This window comes from Salvelinus fontinalis, chromosome 26 (genome assembly GCF_029448725.1).
Source record: "Salvelinus fontinalis isolate EN_2023a chromosome 26, ASM2944872v1, whole genome shotgun sequence".
Taxonomy (NCBI): Eukaryota; Metazoa; Chordata; class Actinopteri; order Salmoniformes; family Salmonidae; genus Salvelinus; species Salvelinus fontinalis.
In genome coordinates this window covers 14,106,201-14,116,702 of record NC_074690.1, presented here as the reverse complement: position 1 = coordinate 14,116,702, position 10,502 = coordinate 14,106,201, and the positions used below count along the sequence as shown (strand labels likewise).

The window sequence follows — 10,502 nt, the reverse complement described above, 5'->3', positions numbered from 1 at the left end:
GAGGACCTGGGCCCTAGGACCATGCGTCGGGACTGCCGCCCGTGGTGACTCCTTGCTGTCCCCAGTCCGCCTGGCCTTGCTGCTATTCCAGTTTCAGCTGTTCTGCCTGCGGTTATGGAACTGCCACCTGTCCCAGACCTGTTGTTTTTCAACTCTTAATGATCAGCTATGAAAAGCCAACTGAAAATTATTCATGATTATTATTTGACCATGCTTGTCACTTATGAACATTTTTGAACATCTTGGCATAGTTCTGTTATAATCTCCACCCGGCACAGCCAGAAGAGGACTGGCCACCCCTCATAGCCTGGTTCCTCTCTAGGTTTCTTCCTAGGTTTTGGCCTTTCTAGGGAGTTTTTCCTAGCCACCGTGCTTCTACACCTGCATTCTAGCTGTTTGGGGTTTTAGGCTGGGTTTCTGTACAGCACTTCGAGATATTATCTGATGTACGAAGGGCTATATAAAATAAAATTGATTGATTGATTGATTAGTTTGAGCAATTACCACTGCACTATCTTTACCCTTCCTATCAGTTTAAGAATACTTTACCAACATGGTGAACAGGTGAGTGTCAGAAATCGTGAGATCATGCAACGATTAAATAGAAATGAATACGAAGTATATTCCACCCATAGAAAGCCATGACAGACTGCCTCTAATAAAATATTGTACGAGGCGAAACATCATTCCCATAACGTGAACTCATTTTATTTTGGGCCATCTTCTGTCACTGCATCAATGTTGAACAGAGGTTCACCAGGTACTGCCCATGTTCCGCATGCAAGCAGCATAACATGAAAGAGAGAGGGCAAAGCAGTGTTAGTTCTGGTGGTGACGACCTGATGTTCCATGCTAATTCTTTCATCTAGGGGTTTTTGAGAGTAAGTTTAACATGTGAGAGTTCATAATGCAAACACATTTTAAGAGATCATGTAGGATTAAAAAAGTTAAGGAACATTTAGTGAAGAACCCATAAAGCCATCATACGGACTGCCTCTGAGCAGACTGCCCGCTGAAGGGTCCTGATAGCCAATATGAACTGAATCCATGCTATCGGAGCATGATAACGTTGCATTTGCCTGACTGAAATTGGAATAGAAAAGGCATACATGGTTATATAGCAGAAGACTGAGACAAGAGCTTTTCAGTAGACTGCTGCTTAGCCATGACATACGCCTAGTTTCCTGAAAAGAGTCACAAATGTATGTCACTACTTTCACAGCAGAGACATTTGAACGCACTTTTTTTTTATTTATCGAAAATCTGGAACATGTGAACTTTCATGTGCCTTGAACTTGTATTTCATCTGTAAATAAAAACGTTAAATTATGAGCCTAGTTGGTTTATGCACAGAAAAAGACAGCAACCTTAGGTTGTTGTAATATTCATATCTGTAAACATACCGAATTATAATTGGATGCATTTTACCGCCATAACATACTGTGCTATGATTGGTTAAGACCACCCAAACGGTTAGGTGATGGTCAGTTTGATCCTGGTTGGCGATACGTGAACATGCCAGTTATAGCTAGCTAATAAAGAGCTACGTTAAGAAATATCCTGTAGTACTGTATTTTATTATTTTGTACAAAGCGTGCAAAACAAGACATGGTGTCAGAGTAAAAGGTCTTACAAGATGGATTTATCTGGAGTTCCTTCACCGCGAATGGACTGGGAGTCTACAAACTTACCCGATGCATGGCGTAAGTACAAACAGCATGAGGAGCTCATGTTCACGGATCCTCTGAAGGAAAGCGGAGAAGAGGAAGTGTAGCTACTTGCTTCTCTGGATCGGTGAAAAAGGAAGAGATATTTACAACACATGGACACTTACCGAGGCTGAATCAAAAGGTACTAAAAACATACTACGATCGTTTTGAAGCATATGTTGTACAGAAGACCAATACGATTTTCGCTAGGTACAAATTCCATGAGAAAGTACAGGGAGCAAGTGAATCGTTTGAACAGTTTGTGACAGAACTGCGTCTGCTTGTGAAAGACTGATTATGTAAACAAGGATGAGATGGTCAGGGACCGTAATGTATTTGGAATACACTCACCGCGAGTGAGAAACTTTTGAATGTTGGGTCTGAGGTAACGCTGGACAAAGCTATCGACATAGCCAGATCTCACGAGCTAGCACAGGCTCAGATGAAAACCATTTCGCAGTCAGACAGACGTCAAAGCACACCTCCGGTGCACAGAGAGGAGAGAGACATAACTCCAAAACATGTGGATACAAAGTGCATGGCGAACAAGGAAATTGCCCAGCGAAAGGCAAACAGTGTACTAAATGTGGAAAATGGAATCACTGTGCAAAAGTGTGCAGAGCTTACCGTGGAAAAACAGTACACACAGTGAGTGAAGATGAAATGTCAGAGTCAAACGCTGATAAACTGTTTATTGATTCAGTGACACAAAGTCAAATATCAGAGACAGAGCAAGCTTTTGCTGACATTGAGATAGGAACACAAGGCACAGAGCTAACGTTCAAACTAGACACTGGTGCACAAGTAAACATTATTCCTCTGAATTGTCAACGTCGTGTGTATAGGTGGCAGGGAAGTCAGACGCAGGAGAGTAAATGAAGTGTAGATGGAGACTTTTAATAAATCACCATGACATGCTCCAAACACGAGAAATATATATACATTAAATAAAAAATGGGTACGAGGACCCGTCGCGCACCTATACACCAATCAAACAACACTTGACATAAAACAATCTCTGACAAACACATGAAGGGAAACAGAGGGTTAAATACACAACAGGTAATGAATGGGATTGACAACAGGTGTGTGGGAAGACAAGACAAAACCAATGGAAAATGAAAAATGGATCGATGATGGCTAGAAGGCCGGTGAAGTCGACCGCCGAACACCGCCCGGACAAGGAGAGGCAACGACTTCGGCAGAAGTCGTGACATGAATAAGTACCACAGCTTGACATCTGAGTGCGAGCTACAGCCCACCACGCGCAGACTGACTGGTTATGGTGGTGAACAGCTCCCAGTAAAAGGTGCATGCACTTTCAAATGCAAATACAAGGTAAGTGACATGTTGGACTTGTACGTTGTTGACACTAGAGCACCTGCAGTGCTAGGTCTTAAAGCATGTTTAGACATGGACCTCATCAAGCTAGTTTTATCAGTGACAGACAATGTACTGAAGGAGTTTGCTGATGTTTTTACAGGAATAGGATTATTCCCAGGAGAATGTACCATTCACCTTGACCCAGACGCAACCCCTGTGGTCTACCCACCGAGAAAGATTCCCCTTGCTCTCCGTGCCCGTCAGAGAGTTGGCGAGCATGGAGCAATCTGACATAGTCACCAAGGTTACAGAACCGACTGACTGGGTAAACGCCTTAGTGGTGGTGGAGAAACCACGCACAGGCAAGCTCAGAGTATGTCTCGACCCAAGAGACTTGAACAAGGCTATCAAACACCCCCATTATCCTTTACCGACGCTAGATGGCATCACACACAAGCTAGCGGGAGCACACTACTTCAGTGTCATGGACGCTAGATCAGGCTACTGGGCTATCAAGCTCACAGAAGAGTCATCTAAGCTCACAACATTCAACACACCGTTTGGACGCTACAGGTTCCGTTGCCTGCCTTTTGGGATCCACAGAAGATCTCAGCCATAAAAGAAATGGAGCCACCAAAGAACCGTGCAGAGCTGGAAACAGTGCTTGGCATGGTCAACTACTTAGCCAAGTTCTCACCCAGCCTCTCCAATGCTAATGCACCCCTGCGTCAACTGCTAAAGCAGTCCAGTGAGTTTCTCTGGGACAAGCAACATGACATTGCTTTCCAGAATGTGAAAGACTTGACCACGAGAGAACCAAGACCAATCCGTGCCTACTACGACCCCATCAAAGAGCTCAGACTCCAAGTGGACGCGTCAAAGTATGGACTAGGTGCAGTGCTACTGCAAGAAGGAAAGCCCATCGGCTACACTTCCAAATCTCTCAGACTGTGAAATCAACAACGCTCAAATTGAAAAGGAGCTCTACGCCATTCTGTTCGGGTGTAAACGTTTCCATCAGTACACATATGGACGACAAGTCATTGTGGAATCCGACCACAAGCCCCTTGAGTCAATTATGAGGAAACCACTAGCCGCAGCCCCGCCAAGGCTACAGAGAATGATCCTTCAACTACAAAAATACAACTTCACAATCCCTCACCGTCCAGGCAAAGACATCCCTGTCGCAGACACACTCCCCAGGAAGTTTCTACCTATAAGGACAGCAGCCTCAGTGAAGGCATGGACATGCAAGTGCACACTGTGTACAGCAACTTACCAGTTAGTGACACAAAACTGAAGGAGATCCAAGCAGAAACAGAAAAGGACGCACAGCTGAGGAAAGTCATACAGGATGATGGCCTGAGAGGAGAAAATGTCCTCAGAGCGTCTCAGATTTCTGGAACCATCGTGATGAACTATCACAGATCAACGGAATAATTTTCAAAGGAGAGAAAATCATTATTCCTACCAGTCTGAGGAGATTTTGACAAAAATCCATGCTGGACACATGGGCATGGAAAAGTGCAAACAGAGACCACGGGACATTTTGTTTTGGCCCGGAATGTGCAAACAAATAGAGGACATTGTTGGTAAATGCTCCACCTGTCTTGAACAACGCCCCTCAAACACCAAAGAGCCAATGTTACCTCACTGTATCGCAGACCGACCCTGGCAAGTCGTGGCAACCGATCTGTTCAACTAGAACAACGAGGACTACATCGTAACAGTGGACTACTACAGCAGATACTTCGAACTCGACAGCACCACATCTGCAGCTGTGATACACAAGCTGAAAGCAGCCTTTGCCAGGCATGGCATTGTAGAGACTTTAATATCTGACAATGGGCCCTGTTACAAATCAAATGAGTTTGAATCCTTCACAAAAGCATGGGAGTTTACACATGTCAACACAAGCCCGCATTACCCTCAAAGTAATGGCCTTGCTGAAAAATCTGTGCAGATTTCTAAATCACTCATGGATAAAGCAGACAAGAGACCCCTACCTTAGTCTCCTTGAATAACGCAACACTCCAGTTGACAACTTCAAATCACCAGCCCAGCTGTTGATGAGCCGCAGACTTCGCTCAATCCTTCCCAGCACCAACCAGCAGCTACAACCTGAGGTCGTCAGCTACAAGGAAATGCATGGAAAACGTGCACAGAGACAACAACAAAAGCGATACTACGACAGGTCAGCTAGACCACTGCCACCACTGATCGACAGAGAGTCAGTTTGAATCCAGGAGCATGGCCTTTGGAAGCCAGCAGTCGTCATCCAGCCAGCTAACACTGAACGTTCATAGCACGTCCGCACCGCAGAAAGAGCAGTGTACCGCCGCAGTCGCCGTCACCTACTGAACACAAAAGAACAACACAGATTAGATGAACTGTTCCCCTGAAAGAGAACATGGACTAAACACACACACACAGTACAACATACTTACCTGCAACACCACAAAAACTGTTGACTGACACAGAAGCATGCTCAGCATCATATCGCACAAGGTCAGGAAGAGAGGTCAAGCCCAGAGCTGTCCTAGACCTGTGAAATGTCAAAGAGGTGTAGGCGGATCGCTGCCCTAAAAGAGTTCGACTGTAAACTTGTTATTGAAAGTTAACTTGAAATGCTTTGGTATTGTATTTGTTTGAAATGTTACGATGTTATTTCTACAGTGAAAGCTGAGTTGCTGAGAATCCCTTGTTTGAAAAGTAACAGTATGTTGGATTATTGTTTCAGAGTCTGTTGATTCAGTTGGTATAGTATGCAATATAAATGGTTACTTACCTTGAGTTCAAACTGCAGAGCATGTTTTCAAAAGAAACGCTTAGAATATGTAAACATTTTTATTTAAAAGGTGGATGTAATATTCATATGTGTAAACATACTGAATTATAATTGGATGTATTTTACCGCCATATACTGTGCTAGGATTGGTTAGGTGATGGTCAGTTTGATCCTGGTTGGCGATACGTGAACATGCCAGATATAGCTAGCTAATAAAGAGCTATGTTAAGAAATATCCTGTAGTACTGCATTTTGTTATTTTGTACAAAGCGTGCAAAACAAGATAGTTGTCATTGGAAATAAGAATTTGTTCTTAACGGACTTGCCTCGTTAAATAAAACATACACTACCGGTCAAAAGTTTTAGAACATCTACTCATTCCAGGGTTTTTCTTAATTTTTTACTATTTTCTACATTGTAGAATAATAGTGAAGACATCAAAACTATGAAATAACACATATGGAATAACCTAGTACCGGTAATCAAAATATATTATATATTTGAGATTCTTCAAATAGCCACCCTTTGCCTTGACAGCTTTGAGAAAAGGCCCAGAGTTTGCAATCAGCTTCACCTGGAATGCTTTTCCAACAGTCTTGAAGGAATTCCCACGTATGCTGAGCACTTGTTATATAGCCAACTTGTTTGTTCCCAAAACCAGCTTTCGGGTAAAGCCGGTGCTCTCCATGAACACACCCCATCATGGAGAATCATCCCTAGTCCATACAAGGATGAGTAGCCTATGTTAGGCTAGCATACATGCTATGAGTCGATATACTACGAGCAGGAGATGGTGCCTATCACGGTGATTCGACAGTATTATAGTCTGTATGTGGACGTTAATTGGTTTAGTGCAGCATCAATATTGATAGTAGGTTGAATTTTGTGTCATGCAGCTCATGAGACAACTGCAATCAATGCACACGATTAGTGAGCCTACATTTTACAGGTCATCCCAGCCACACTTTAAATGTTGTACTAATTATTATGACTATGGAACCCTATTCCCTTCCATAGTTTAAGCTAGAACACATTGCATTTGATAGCCACACTTTTGCTGCTCTGAGCAAGTCAGAGGATCTGCTAGCTCATCAGTGCATACCAGAGATGGAAACTCGAGTCGCATTTCAGCCTCAAAGAAAATGACTTAAGACTCGTGATCACTTGATTTGGATTAGATGAGAAACTCGTGAACAATGCAAGTCAGTACTGGGATAAGTTTTTGTTGTGATTTCTGTCAGAACATGGAACTGGCAGCATTGTGACAGAGAAAGTAGTTTAATACAGAGAGCTGAATGCATTCTAGAACATCTGCGTTCCTCAAAATATGCAGACAAGGACATATTTCAGTGGGAGGATAGTGGTTACTTTGTCCTTATTTGATTGAGCCATCATTGTGTATGCTATTCCTATATAGATCGTAACATTAAAACGCAAACAAAAGTTATCCATAGTATGTGAAATCATGAAGGTCTTATTCTGGTGATATGATTGCCGTTTGACAAATAAAAAATATTTGCACTCTTATCATGTAGACTAGCCGTGAAGTTCATCATAATTTATTTAATCTGTAGCCGAATAAACTGCATGGTTTCTTGAGTTGTAGTTTGAGGACCACACACACACACCATATCATAGCGTGACTCCAAGTTTACGTCAATATGGTTGTCGCGGTAGTGGATTTTGCTATAAGACCATTGAGGTACCCCCGTCGAGAGTGACACAATTAGTCTCACTCAAGTTCTTATGTCACCCGGCTAACAGGTGACTCACAGGTCCGCCGGACTGACCTGGTTAGGTATCCTGCCCTTTATTCGGAGAGTAGCCTTATTGTGGTGCCGTTAGGCGTTTTTCGGGACCTTAGACAATATTAAGCAGAACCTTCTCATTTTACCTTCACTTTCCCTTTGTATGCTCCTATATCTAGACTCACGCAAGCTACGATTTATAGTCTATGTCCGTCGACTAATACTACTTGAATATTAATATAGAGGATACTTGTTACAGTAAAATTAGTATTCTGTCCAAACCATTATATGGTCTTTTGTGTAGAAACCAGGCTTATTTCCCTTTCACGTCACCCCGCTCCTCCGCTCTCTCCACTGGCTTCCAGTTGAAGCTCGCATCCGCTACAAGACCATGGTGCTTGCCTACGGAGCTGTGAGGGGAACGGCACCTCCGTACCTTCAGGCTCTGATTAGGCCCTACACCCAAACAAGGGCACTGCGTTCATCCACCTCTGGCCTGCTCGCCTCCCTACCTCTGAGGAAGTACAGTTCCCGCTCAGCCCAGTCAAAACTGTTCGCTGCTCTGGTGGAACAAACTCCCTCACGACGCCAGGTCAGCGGAGTCAATCACCACCTTCCGGAGACACCTGAAACCCCACCTCTTTAAGGAATACCTAGGATAGGATAAAGTAATCCTTCTAACCCCCCCCCCCCGCCCCCCCCTTAAAAGATTTAGATGCACTATTGTAAAGTGGTTGTTCCACTGGATATCATAAGGTGAATGCACCAATTTGTAAGTCGCTCTGGATAAGAGCGTCTGCTAAATGACTTAAATGTATATGTGGGAGTGTCGGAGGCGTTTTCTCCCACAGTGCTTTAGACCAAGCTTCTACTTTTTATTCAATGTTTGCAAAGCACACAGTTATACACGTCATTACAGTTTCTATACGTCTTTCCAATGAACCATCAATAATCATCAAAACACTTGAAATTCTCAATGCCTTATCTTATGTATTACAACAAGCAGTTAATTACGTTGACTTGATTGGGTCCCGGAGAGTATGTTCTTCAACTCACAATTGCTCTACCGGTTTAGCCAATCACTTCAGTATCTGTTCCTCCTGCTAGAAGTTGTACCATGACCTTTTTTCTTTTTTTGTATATTTTTTTTTGATTAGTAACGAGACTGCTATCGTAGTTCAAGACCCTGTGTAACACCGCTGAGAGTGTAAGGTGTACTTGACTCAGTAGGTCTCGCCTAAAAACCAGCGGTCAAAAGGTACAATTGTTCTAGAGTATGAAATTCAGATATGTATCTGTTTCTCCTACTAGAAGTCGCACTATGATTTACTAATTAGTGAAGAGACGGTTCGAGAACAACACCCTTCATAGCACCCACTACGCCCTTCATCCACTCCAATTTGGTGGATATATTCAGGGTGAGGAGTGTAATATGGTAATCGACTCAATGTCTCATTCATAAATCAGAAGTCAAAAGATACAATTGTTCTAGAGTATGAAAGCCAGATATGACCTTTTAGGTTGATGCTAGTTTGAAGTATCACGAGTTCAGTGATAAGTCAAGTCACACCCTATAAATGAAGGCATTCTCCTTATATACTCTTTTCGGGACCCAGTCAACCCTCACTGCTGTCTGCACACATTTACATTTTTGCGACACACATTTCACCGCTTCCTTCTAGTTTCAGTTTTTTTCAGTATCTGCAACCACTCTGCGTCTCGAGGATCTGGTGTTGTACTTCCTTCTCCTTGTTTGGGCACAATGTCTGTTAGTTCCTCATACCAAGGCCTTACTGCCCACGGAGGGGGGGGGGTGGGTGTAGATTGAGACTGGGGGAGAATCTTCCATCAGGTCCTTTTTTAGTGTTTCCGTCACAGTTATTAAATCAATGTTTGCTCATATTTCTCACTATGAATTTTACCGACAAAAGATCCCACCATGTCGAACAAACAAATCTGTCTGTAAAATTGTACCGAATGACATTACTTGCATAAAAACTGTGGATGGAAATGTTTTAATTAAAAACTTTTATAGAGACACATAGTATTTACCCCACAACCTTGACTGTAATACAAGAATGGCTGCCGTTTTACGGGCCTCTAACCAATCATGCTATTCTGTGTTTTTTTTCACATTGTTTCTGCCACCATCTCGACATCAGAACAGCGATTCCTCAGCTCGGACAACCCCCTAAGGTCCATGCCCCAAGGAGATCTAATTGGCACAATAGTAAAATGCCCATAAATCTGTCCGTTTTTAATGAATCAAAAGGCGAAGGATTTACGGTTCCTCCCGGACCAGACCCAAATCCTCGTCATTCGCCTGAGACGCTGATACAGGGGCCGCAGAGTATTCATCGGCAAGTGGATAATCCACCTTTACCATCTGTCCTACACGCAAACGTGCAATCAATGGAGAATGAACTGGATGAGATCCCTTCGAGACTATCATACCAACGTGACAATAAATCCATGTCCTCGTTCATGAGCCGTGGCTGAACGAGAACATGGATTATATACAGTTGGTTTCCTGTGCATCGGCAAGACAGAACAGCAAACAACGGTAAGGGGTGGTGGTCTGTCTATTTGTAAATAACAGCTGGTGCACAACAAGTCTTGAGGTTTTGCTCATAACGTACCTCATGATAAGCTGTAGACCACACTATTTACCAAGAAAGTTATCCATATTTTTATAGCTGTCTATTTACCACCACAAACCGATGCAGTCACTGAGACCACAAACAAGATAATGCTCACCCAGAAGCGGCACTCCTAGTGGCCGGGGACTTTAATGCAGGAAAACTTATGTTTTACCGGATTTCTACCAGCATGTCACATGCGCAACCTAAATTAAAAAAAAAAGTAAACTCTTGACCACCTTTACTCCACACAGAGATGCGTACAAAGCTCTCCCTCCATTTGGCAAATCTGACC

At 43.1% G+C, this 10,502-nt stretch overlaps 1 long non-coding RNA gene across 1 annotated transcript; it reads left to right on the top strand.

The window, feature by feature from the left end:
* Positions 1 to 1,783: 1,783 nt before the first annotated feature.
* Positions 1,784 to 6,053, top strand: LOC129823683 (uncharacterized). The gene is made up of 2 exons (XR_008754665.1): positions 1,784 to 3,047; positions 3,193 to 6,053. It is a non-coding gene; the product is annotated as an uncharacterized LOC129823683 (long non-coding RNA).
* The last annotated feature ends 4,449 nt before the right edge of the window (positions 6,054 to 10,502 follow it).